The sequence below is a fragment of the Quercus lobata genome, chromosome 9 (assembly GCF_001633185.2).
Source record: "Quercus lobata isolate SW786 chromosome 9, ValleyOak3.0 Primary Assembly, whole genome shotgun sequence".
NCBI classification, from domain to species: domain Eukaryota; kingdom Viridiplantae; phylum Streptophyta; class Magnoliopsida; order Fagales; family Fagaceae; genus Quercus; species Quercus lobata.
This window is the reverse complement of record NC_044912.1, coordinates 41,653,041-41,666,084: the sequence shown is the minus strand read 5'-3', so window position 1 is coordinate 41,666,084 and position 13,044 is coordinate 41,653,041. Positions and strand designations below refer to the sequence as shown.

The 13,044-nt window shown below is 32.0% G+C and overlaps 1 long non-coding RNA gene across 2 annotated transcripts; it reads right to left on the bottom strand.

Annotated features, from left to right (window-relative positions):
• Positions 1 to 2,412, bottom strand: LOC115959161. 2 transcript variants are annotated; one of them, XR_004084777.1, is made up of 3 exons: positions 2,274 to 2,412; positions 677 to 882; positions 1 to 541 (listed from the first exon to the last, which is right to left on the bottom strand). It is a non-coding gene; the product is annotated as an uncharacterized LOC115959161 (long non-coding RNA). The 2 variants fall into 2 exon arrangements; XR_004084776.1 differs by lacking the exon at positions 2,274 to 2,412.
• Between the last annotated feature and the right edge of the window lie 10,632 nt (positions 2,413 to 13,044).

Below are 13,044 nucleotides of genomic sequence, written 5' to 3'. Positions count from 1 at the left end.
TTTCATACTAGTCTTTCCCATTAATATGTGTGGAAGTGCCTTTCAGAGGCCCTTTCGTAACACCTAGGCCATCATCATAGATGTGGAGAAGTCAACATATTTTAGAAGTACAAGAGCTTTTAGATGATCTCCCATGAGATGAAAACCATCACTAACATTTCCTAGAGAGCTTAGGCAAATATGCTTCAGAGAGGTTATAATAGCTTCAACAACAAACTGATTCCCACTAGATTCAACAATTAGTAGGAGCAGTCACTAAACAAGACCTGAGTAGCAAAACCACATAATGCTCATGAACAGTGTCTGTTGTTTATGGAACTTCTACATAATATCCAAGAATGATATTCAGATTAAGATTTTAACAGTCACATATGGCACAACTTGTTATTCTTTACCAAAATCTTGTTTCTAAAACCAAGCAGCAAGCTATCAACAGAGGGGAGAGATTCTAATCTGAAACCGTTGTTTGAAGGGGCAGAGTGCTTACAACTTCCTTAGTTTCAGAACTCCTCTCTGCAACAATCTTTGACATTCCAAACATCTGAAATTGAATTTCAACTACATGATCAGTAACAAACACAAACAGTTGAAATTGAATTTCAACTAAACAATGAGTAACAAGCAAAGACGGGTAACACAAGGAGGATGAAGTTGAAAGGGGTAAAAATAAAAAGACCTTTTGGACAGTCTTCTTAAAGCAAGATTTGTGTTCATCCATAGATGCATTGATGAACTCATCGATGTGGTCCTTCACATCCTCCAGGAATGTGGCTTGCTCATTCTTCTTCTTTCGACATGAAGTGATAGGTGGTGGGGTTGTGGCAGCAGGTGAAGTCTGTTTTTCAGCGGGACTTTTCTGTGTTTCCATCCTCAATATTATACCTGACACCAAAGTGAAGTTACTCCAGATTAACACACAGAATTTAGTTTAAGAGTTTAAAATGATGAAACAAACACAAGCAGCTTTGCTTGATAACCATCCATCACCCTAAACTAAACTGCAACCACATCAAGCCACCCTATTCTTATACTCATTTCAATACGAAAACATCACAGAAATCTTGCATTACACTATTAATCCATACTTCTCGATAAAAAAAGATTGTACCCAACGCACAAAACTACTTTTATAGGGTTTAAGAGAGGTGATTAGTAGGCAATCTACCTCCAATTATTTTTTACAAAGGTGATTCCAGAGACTCAAAATCCCGCCATTTTGGATACAAGGCACTTGCTATTGAACCAAGGCCCAAACTCTATTCTAAGATGCACATGTACAGGTATGTTTATGGGTATAATACGATACAACAATTCCTGAAAAACTAGGATACAATGCGGCGGAGATACGTGTATTAATTACTTATTAAATATTTTATTTATATTTTTTACATATTGTTAAGCATTTATTTTTCATATATTGTTAAGCATACATCAATTTAATAGCAATAATGAATAATAAAGTGACTTCATGGCCGTTAAATGATGTTTAGAATATAAAGTAAGATCCAAAAGGGTAAATAAAAGATAACTAGATAAGCATTCAATATTGAAACCAATATATAAAAAAATTTAAATAAAAACTCTTACAAGTTTCGGCTCTCTCTCACTATCAAGGTTTGGGTTACAACCATATCCAAGCCATATCACCGGTGTATCGTATCAGTGAATTGGGCAACACATGAAAAGTTATCCATACCATACGTATCAGATACGGGTATTTGAGCAAAACCGGAGTATCCGTGCATCCTAGCCTCTATTTTCCATACTTCACAATAACAATAACAACAACAACAAAAAAGAACTACATTATGGGGCTTTTGTGTTTATAAGGAAATGGTACCCACTACCCAATATGATCAGTATTTTCAAGTTTTTTTTATTAAACTTCATCATTCCTTCATGAATATAAATAAAAATTTAAGATTAAAACATTTCAAATAAACAATCTTGATCATAGTGGCTAGCCCTATCCAGGGCCGGCCCTTCCCTTAGGCGAGTTAGGCAATTGCCTAAGGCCCCCAAGTCCCAAAATTTTAGAAAAGAACCAACCGGGTAGTAGAGGATTTAGTTTCAAATGAATTACAAAAATAATCTGGCACATCCTTTTAACCAAAAAAAACAAAAATTTTGGTAAATCCTATTAAACATTGGTTCTAAACAAAATCATTGACCAAAAATCAACCAGATAAACTACAAATCCGATCTAAGAGATTAACCACAAAACAATCACAAATCAAAACAACTAAATCCACTCAAAACCCTAAAAATTTTACCTTTCTCTCTAGTCTCCAGCTGAACCGCCTCAGCCTCTCTCTGATTCTCTGCTCTCCGCCTCTCTCAAGTCTCAACCGCTCACCTCACCGTATCAGGTTCTGAGGTTCAGGAATCAGGTATAAAATTATAAAATATTTGGGCACAGGGCACTGCATTTTATTTGTTAAGAACTTAAGATAACTTTGTTTGTTTGGGCCCTCCCTGTCCCTGGCTGGTTTTGTAACTTTGTTTATCACTTATCAGTTTATCATTATGGCTGCCTGGACCCTCCCTGGACTGGGCGATAAGTTTGGGCCTTAAAGATTTTTTTTTTTTGTTTTTTATTATTATATTTTTAAAGTCTGCATTTTTTTTTTTTTTTTTTTTATAGATAGGATTTGTTTTTTGTTTGTTTGTTTGTTTTTTTTTTTTTTTTTTTTTTGGGTGGCCTTATTAATAAGTCTTGTGTCAGCTGCTTAAATTTTTGTTATGCTTGTGCTTATTTTTTTTTTCAATTTATGTAGGTTGAGATTGCTAAAAACTTGTTATTGTTCAGTGAAACTACAACAATACTTTTTATATAAATCAAGTTCTATTTCTCATTTGCTCTACACTTGAAAATTATTTTTTTTATTTTAGTCTTTATAAATATATTGTTTGATTAGAAATGTCTACTAGAAAATATATATTTGGATATGAAAAACTTAAAAAAAGAAGAAAAATTAATTGAGTCTTAAAAAGGATCAATGGATAAATTTGTTATTAATAATAAACAAAATATAACACAAAATTTAGATGAAAATATCACAAATGAGCAAAAAATTCACCAAAATAATTTAGAAGAAGATGATGTTCAATTTTGCAATACAACAAATCTTGATAATGAACTTCAAAATAATTTAGAAGAAAATGAAAATAATTATGAAAAATATAATATAAAAATATTAAATAAACATTAATTTAATTAACATATAAGTATAAAAAAATGCCCAATTTTTAGTTCTCACCTTAGGACCCAAAATGTCTAAGGCCACCCTTATTTCCCTCTCATCCTCTCTCTGCCTCAACCCACGTCACACCGTGCTCCATGACTGATCATCAAGCTCTCCTTCTAAACCTCCATGGCCGGAGCTTTTTAAGCTCATCACCTCTAATCATGCATCACTACTGAAACCCAGCCAAAATCAAATCACGACCACCACCACGGCCAAAACCCAGCCAAAATCAAATCGCAACAAAAACCCAGAAGCCCACCAAATCACAAATCAAATCACACCCACCGAAATCAAAACACAAAACCCACAAAACAACCAAAATCACAAAATGAAAACACTGAAAGTGAACCCACCATTAAAAAAACATATATTGATTTTGTTATTATATTTTAGAAGAAAAATCATCTTGTTGAACTAATTTTAGATCCAAATTAATCAAACAAATAAATAAATAAATAAAAAATCACACACCATAATCTGGTGAAGTCTCGTGAGCCACAATTTCACCTAAATGGATCGTCTGAGTTGAGAGGAAGAGATTTTCATAGTTTTTGACTCGGCAGCACAATCTTCGATTTCCTTTCTTGACGTTTCGCTCGCTCCTCTCCTGTCAGCCTAGGCGACATAGAAAGAGAAATAAAAGGAAGAAGAATAAAGCACCGCATAAAAAAGAAGAAAAGAAAAATAGTGAGAGAAGAAAGACGAACTGAGATTAGGTGCACTGTCGCAGGTATTTTTTTATACATTTTTTACTCTTTTTTTTAACTTTTTAACTCTCCTTTAATATATTTTATTTAATGGTTGAGATTGAAAATTGTTTTTTCAACTTTTAATCTCAGCCATTAATTATAATTGCATCAGGGTATTGCACCTGAATCTGAAAAAGACAAAGAGATCTACAAATATACATACACATACAAATACACATACACATACACATACATATACATAAGCACGCATAAACACATGCACATACACATAAACATACATAAATATAAGCACGCATAAACGCATACACATACACATACATAAGCACACATACATAAACATATACATACACATATACATACACATACAAATACACATAAACATATACACACATACACATAAATATACATATACATAAATATAAACACACATACACAAAAACACGTATAAACTCAAATAAACGTAAACATACACACACATAAACTTAAATATAAACATAAATACACATAAAAGCTCGATTTAGCACACTAAAGTAACTAACGAAATTGTTTGAAAATTGATGTTAATTTGCAATTTTTTCTAGTCTATATGAAAGTTTAATTTTTTTTTCAGTCTGTATGTGTGTTTATGTCTATGTATGTTTATATTTATGTGTGTGTGTTTATGTCTATGTGTGTTTATATTTGTTTGTTCTTGTTTATGTTTGTTTATGCGTGTTTATGTGTATGTGTGTTTATGTTTGTTTGTGTTTGTGTTTGTGTTCATGTATGTTTATGTAAATATGTGTTTATGTTTATATTTATGTTTATAAATATAAATATATATAAATATACACACATACATAAACATACACACATACATACACATTCATACACATACACATTCATACACATACACACATATATAAACATACATAAATATAAATGAACATAAACATAAACACACATACACATAAACATAAATATAAACATACACATACACACACATAAACATACACATACACATACACATACACACTCATACACATACACATACATAAATACACATACATATACACATATATTTCTAATTCTTGCCTTAGGTCCCAAAATGTCTAGGGCCGCCCCTGGCCCTATCATAGAACAACCCCAACAATAGTATCAGCAATACATGACACAAAAATATAAAACTTTCATATCTACAAGAATGCTATCTATACGGAAAATTCATCAAATATTGGAAATACGCAGATTGATTTAACTAAATTGATAACAAAATATTTGTGAATACATCATGATATATATATATATATAAATTTTTTGATGTAGAAAGTAAATACAAACAATTATCAAAAGCCTTAGAAACATATCTGAAAACATGTTAAGAAAAAATAACTTGCAAAATCAGAGAGAGAGAGAGAGACCCACCGATAGGGTTTTTCGGCGACTGAGACGAGCTCCGGCGTCCGGCTGTGGTGTTTTTTCTTCTCTTCTTTTGCTCAAATTTGTTCCGCCCAAAACTCTTTCGTGAATGTTCTTTTCGTTTTGAAGTTTTAGCTTTTATAATTTGGATAAATTGCAAAACACACTCTATGATTTTGGAAAGTTTTGGGGTTGATTTGTAATTTTAAAAAGTTATGCTTGTGGCTTGGGGTTGGGCTTAGGTTTTCAGGCAAGCATAGGTTTAAATTTCACGTTGGACTTGGATTTAATTGTTTCGGGTTGGGCCGAAGAAGTTTTTTTTGGAGGGATTGAAGTAGCAAATTTTGGGAGTTTGCAGTGAGGTTGTTCACAGGAAATCAAATCACTACCAGTGGGCTGGGATTTTCGGGTAATGAAGCAGAGGAGGTTTTTGCTTCCGAAAATGATAGAAACACAAATAAATGCACAATTTTTATTATAACTCATTACGTGATAAGTTGCGGTAAAAGTTATAAATTTATTTGTGTTCCTAGTATTACTCTTTTGCTAATGTTGAGAATGCACGTATAAACTCAAATAAACGTAAACATACACACACATAAACTTAAATATAAACATAAACACACATAAAAGCTCGATTTAGCACACTAAAGTAACTAACGAAATTGTTTGAAAATTGATGTTAATTTGCAATTTTTTCTAGTCTATATGAAGGTTTAATTTTTTTCAGTCTGTATGTGTGTTTATGTCTTTGTATGTTTATATTTATGTGTGTGTGTTTATGTCTATGTGTGTTTATATTTGTTTGTTCTTATTTATGTTTGTTTATGCGTGTTTATGTGTATGTGTGTTTATGTTTGTTTGTTTTTGTGTATGTTTGTTTGTGTTTGTGTTTGTGTTCATGTATGTTTATGTAAATATGTGTTTATGTTTATATTTATGTTTATAAATATAAATATATATAAACATACACACATACATAAACATACACACGTACATACACATTCATACACATACACATTCATACACATACACACATATATAAACATACATAAATATAAATGAACATAAACATAAACACACATACACATAAACATAAATATAAACATACACATACACACACATAAACATACACATACACATACACATACACACTCATACACATACACATACATAAATACACATACATATACACATATATTTCTAATTCTCGCCTTAGGCCCAAAATGTCTAGGGCCGCCCCTGGCCCTATCATAGAACAACCCCAACAATAGTATCAGCAATACATGACACAAAAAATATAAAACTTCCATATCTACAAGAATGCTATCTATACGGAAAATTCATCAAATATTGAAAATACGCAGATTGATTTAACTAAATTGATAACAAAATATTTGTGAATACATCATGATATATATATATATATATATAAATTTTTTGATGTAGAAAGTAAATACAAACAATTATCAAAAGCCTTAGAAACATATCTGAAAACATGTTAAGAAAAAATAACTTGCAAAATCAGAGAGAGAGAGAGAGAGAGACCCACCGATAGGGTTTTTGGGCGACTGAGACGAGCTTCGGCGTCCGGCTGTGGTGTTTTTTCTTCTCTTCTTTTGCTCAAATCTGTTCCGCCCAAAACTCTTTCGTGAATGTTCTTTTCGTTTTGAAGTTTTAGCTTTTATAATTTGGATAAATTGCAAAACACACTCTATGATTTTGGAAAGTTTTAGGGTTGATTTGTAATTTTAAAAAGTTATGCTTGTGGCTTGGGGTTGGGCTTAGGTTTTCAGGCAAGTATAGGTTTAAATTTCACGTTGGGCTTAGATTTAATTGTTTCGGGTTGGGCCGAAGAAGTTTTTTTTGGAGGGATTGAAGTAGCAAATTTTGGGAGTTTGCAGTGAGGTTGTTCACAGGAAATCAAATCACTACCAGTGGGCTGAGATTTTCGGGTAATGAAGCAGAGGAGGTTTTTGCTTCCGAAAATGATAGAAACACAAATAAATGCACAATTTTTATTATAACTCATTACGTGATAAGTTGCGGTAAAAGTTATAAATTTATTTGTGTTCCTAGTATTACTCTTTTGCTAATGTTGAGAATGCACGTATAAACTCAAATAAACGTAAACATACACACACATAAACTTAAATATAAACATAAACACACATAAAAGCTCGATTTAGCACATTAAAGTAACTAACGAAATTGTTTGAAGATTGATGTTAATTTGCAATTTTTTCTAGTCTATATGAAGGTTTAATTTTTTTCAGTCTGTATGTGTGTTTATGTCTATGTATGTTTATATTTATGTGTGTGTGTTTATGTCTATGTGTGTTTATATTTGTTTGTTTTTGTTTATGTTTGTTTATGCGTGTTTATGTGTATGTGTGTTTATGTTTGTTTGTTTTTATGTATGTTTGTATGTGTTTGTGTTTGTGTTCATGTATGTTTATGTAAATATGTGTTTATGTTTATATTTATGTTTATAAATATAAATATATATAAACATACACACATACATAAATATACACACGTACATACACATTCATACACATACACATTCATACACATACACACATATATAAACATACATAAATATAAATGAACATAAACATAAACACACATACACATAAACATAAATATAAACATACACATACACACACATAAACATACACATACACATACACATACACACTCATACATATACACATACATAAATACACATACATATACACATATATTTCTAATTCTCGCCTTAGGCCCCAAAATGTCTAGGGCCGCCCCTGACCCTATCATAGAACAACCCCAACAATAGTATCAGCAATACATGACACAAAAAATATAAAACTTCCATATCTACAAGAATGCTATCTATACGGAAAATTCATCAAATATTGGAAATACGTAGATTGATTTAACTAAATTGATAACAAAATATTTGTGAATACATCATGATATATATATATATATATATATAAATTTTTTGATGTAGAAAGTAAATACAAACAATTATCAAAAGCCTTAGAAACATATCTGAAAACATGTTAAGAAAAAATAACTTGCAAAATCAGAGAGAGAGAGAGAGAGAGACCCACCGATAGGGTTTTTCGGTGACTGAGACGAGCTTCGGCGTCCGGCTGTGGTGTTTTTTCTTCTCTTCTTTTGCTCAAATCTGTTCCGCCCAAAACTCTTTCGTGAATGTTCTTTTCGTTTTGAAGTTTTAACTTTTATAATTTGGATAAATTGCAAAACACACTCTATGATTTTGGAAAGTTTTGGGGTTGATTTGTAATTTTAAAAAGTTATGCTTGTGGCTTGGGGTTGGGCTTAGGTTTTCAGGCAAGCATAGGTTTAAATTTCACGTTGGGCTTGGATTTAATTGTTTCGGGTTGGGCCGAAGAAGTTTTTTTTGGAGGGATTGAAGTAGCAAATTTTGGGAGTTTGCAGTGAGGTTGTTCACAGGAAATCAAATCACTACCAGTGGGTTGGGATTTTCGGGTAATGAAGCAGAGGAGGTTTTTGCTTCCGAAAATGATAGAAACACAAATAAATGCACAATTTTTATTATAACTCATTACGTGATAAGTTGCGGTAAAAGTTATAAATTTATTTGTGTTCCTAGTATTACTCTTTTGCTAATGTTGAGAATGGGTAGGCCTTAGGTTTATGGTTTTTTTTTTTTTTTGGTTGGTGTGGGGGGAGGGAGAAAGTAAGGGTTTTTATTGGGGTCTATAGGGTTTTTGAGATTGTGGATGAGAATGTATGAGATGTGTCATTGGAATTTTTTAGTAATTGGAACCAATGCTACAATTTACTTGTGCATAGATTAAAACCTGGACTACAGTGCACTTAAGGAACTGTATCATGTCCATTAATTAAAAGAAATTAACTTGACTTCTAAATAAATCATGTATAACCTTTTTTTCTATAGAAAAAATCACATGTATGACTTGATAAAAATAAAGGACCAAATATGACAAAGTAATTAGACCCAAATAAAAACATGACACATAATTTACAAAACTCGATTAAATTCCTTAATCAAATTGATGCTCAAGCCTCAATAGCATGCTTGATTAAAAATTCCCAAAATGGTTCCAGTTTCCCATGAAAATCATACTTTAAATTTAGCACGCATTACATAGAAAATTATATACTTTTTTCATAGTTAAAATGCAAAGTGGGTAATTTCCTTAATTAAGAGATATCTCACCTAATTCAAATTTGATATTTGTTCGGAATTTTATGGGCTTAAATATGAAATTGAAAGTAAATAATTAATACAATCATAGTTAGATTTCAATTAAAACTCAATTAAATTTAGCCAATTGCATAAAAATTGATGAAAACCAATAAAAAGAATGAGATTTAACCATTAAAACCATGAATCCTTTAATTTGGGATTAAAATCACTATCGAAATTTTTTGTAGGACAAACTACGATATCAACAAATCATATAACTATTAAGAATCAGATTAATTACTAACGGAAATGGATGGTAGGGTTAGGGATGGCAATATTTACCCAATCCACAGGTACCTGACCCTAATGGGGCGGGTTTTACCCGACCCGTGAAACATTAAGGGCGGGTTTGGGTTGGGTGTGGGTATTATGCAAACCCGACCCGTATATATTAAAATTACTAAACTACCCTAAGTGTGTGTGTATGTGTGTGTGTATCTATATATATATATATATATATATATATATATATCACTAACTAACTATTCTCAAACCCTAATCTCACATTCTCACTTCTCAATCATTTTAGCCATCCCGTCCCCTCAAGCTCTCACTCTCACCAAGACACCAATGCAACCTACCCTCACAACCTCACTCTCACTCTCTCAGCCGCCTACCTCCCACAAGCCCTCCCTCCTCCCTACGTCGATGCCATCTACCCCTCTATCTCACGGGTTTGTTCTCCACCTTTTTTATTCTTTGGTTTCGTTTCCATATCTAATGATTTCAAACACAAATAACTGGCTTTGATAAAAGTCTTGAACACATATTCACACGGATTGTGTTAAATTTCTGGTGGCTTCATGCATTAATTGTGTTAAATTTCTTGTTTTAGTGTTTTATGTTTTATTTATTTATTATTTCATCTTGAAAGAGAATTAGGATTTTTGTGTTTGTGTTTGTGTTTGTGATTTTGAAAGGGAAAATGAGAAATCTAAAATTATTGTAGATTTGTTTGATATTATTTGGCGTTTTATAGTTTTTATTATTATTTCATCTTGAAAAATATTAGGATTTTTATGGATTATTTCATCTTGAAAAATTGTATTTTTATATTTGCTGGTTATAATTTGATGAAGTTTATTCCATTTTTTAATTCATTTTTTTGTAGGTTCTTCAACTATGCCAAGTTCTATTAAGGAGGTTAATTAAGTTTCCAAGAAATTTCCAAGTCAATTGCAAGCAATTGGGGGGAGCATGGGAGGCTGGAAGTGTCTGCTGTAACAAATAGTTAGAGTCAAATTAGTTAGAATTGTAACCAAGCACTAGGTGCAAATTCTTGATGATGTGGATCCTAATGAAGAGGTTGAAAGATTAGTTTGAAGTTTTAAGGCATGTTTGGTTGTGTTGTTTAAACAACAATTTTCATTGTTTAAATAATATAACACATATTTCTACAACGTTTTTTTTCACTTACATGTATTTTCACAGTACTTAAACAACGTTACTAGAACAACATTACCAAACGCGCACTTAGCTTTTGTTTCTTATGATGTTAGTTTTTTATGATGTTAGTTTTATGATGTTGTAGCTTTTTGAATTTGTTGTAATGGTCTTGAATTTATTTATTTATTTGTGTTTATCATGTGATTCATTGAAAAGCAATGGATTTCGAATTGGGCCCATTAGGACCAAGAATCCAAATTTTATGTTTTATTTTTGCTTAATTATGTTTGATTTTAGCTTATATTTCATTTGGGCCATGGTACAGGGCTTAAAGATTCATGCAAAACAATTTTTTTTTTTTTTTTTGTTTGGCCACGGTTTAGGCTACGAATTAGGCCTTGAAGTGGCATGGCTGGGTGAGGCCCGCAAGGGCCTAAACATGCAGATTTAGGGGTTTAAAAAAACCCATTTATTAAATAGGGCGGGTTTGGGTTTTTGGGACGGGTTCAAGCATAAAGAAATCCGCCTTGAACCCAACTTGTTGCCATTCCTAGGTAGGGTAAATATGAAAACGAAATCAAATATGAAGGGAAAAAAAATTAGACATATAAAGGGCCAAGATGAAAATATTCCAATTTTGAAGGACTAAAAGTGTACTTTAATCTTTTTTCTTTCAGTTTCAAGTCAAGAAACTGTGACGTCCCAACTTCTAATGCCAAATTACTTAATTCTCCCTTTAATTTGGGATGAAATTAACTAAAGTATGTTTTGAGCCCTTAAAGTTTCGAATTGTTTTCATTTTGACCATTTAAATTTTCAAAACTTTTATTTGGGCCTTTCATGTTTGATTTCATTTTCATATTGGCCTTGTCATGCATTTCCGTTAGTTATATAGTGACATGGCTTAATGATGTCATCTATTTGGTACTTAATAGTCCAATTATTACCAAAATATAATGCAATGCCATTTTGAATATGAAATCAAACATAAATTAAATGGTCAAAATTAAAGTTTTGGAATGTAAAGGGTTAAAATGAAAACAACAAAAAGGGTCAAAGACCCATGCACTTGATCTAGTAGCTTGAGTGGTTGTTTAGTCCGTACTTGACTTAACCCAATCCAAGAACAACCCTATTAAATGAAAGAGTAATTATAAAATATTACAAATTTTATCACACAAGTCTTACAAACTAAAAAAAACAACACAACTACAATGGTAAAAGTTTCTCTGTCACTAAAAAAGTTCTCTCTGACTTCTCTTAGGTAGTAGAATTGGGGTCCCTTTTTTTCAAATGTGTTTTTTTGCTTGTCGAAGGAATAACGGGTTATTCTTTGGCTTGTTGGGTTCTCTTTCTAGGGATTTTTGGGAAACTAATTTTTTCTACTCCTTGCATTCTTTCCATACTTTTTCTTTGTTGAAACATTATGGATGAGTTGACAAATGATTGGACTCATCTTACTCTTTCTGATAGAGAGGGACCTTGTTGTTGTTTAGAAAATGATCTCAGCACTTAAGATTTTGTCATAGGGGCAAAATTTCTAACCAAATGAGCTCTAAATACAAACGCAATTGCCAAAACTTTTACTCCACTCTGGCGATCACTGAATGGCTTCAAAGTCCGAAATTTAGGTGAACACAGAATTTTGTTTTTTTTTTATAACAAGTTTGATGTGGATAAGATTCTCCATAGTGAACCATGGAGCTTTGATAAGTATCTTGTGGTCATGCAACGTTATGAAAATAATACTTCACTAGATTCCCTCAATATTGATAGAACAACTTTTTGGGTGCAAGTTCACGGGTTGCCGTTCAAATATATGAATATAAAAGTGGTGGAGAAGATTTTGATGTCCTTGGGAACGTAATCCACTCTAATGACTTAGTTGAAATTGATGGTGGCAGTTTCATGAGGGTAAGAGTGAAGATGGAAGTTTCACTTCCTCTTTGTTGAGGCCATGTAATATCTCTGGAAAAAAAAGGTCAAAAAAAGTGGATTACTTTCAAATACAAACATATACTGAATATATGTTATTGGTGTGGGTGTTTTGATC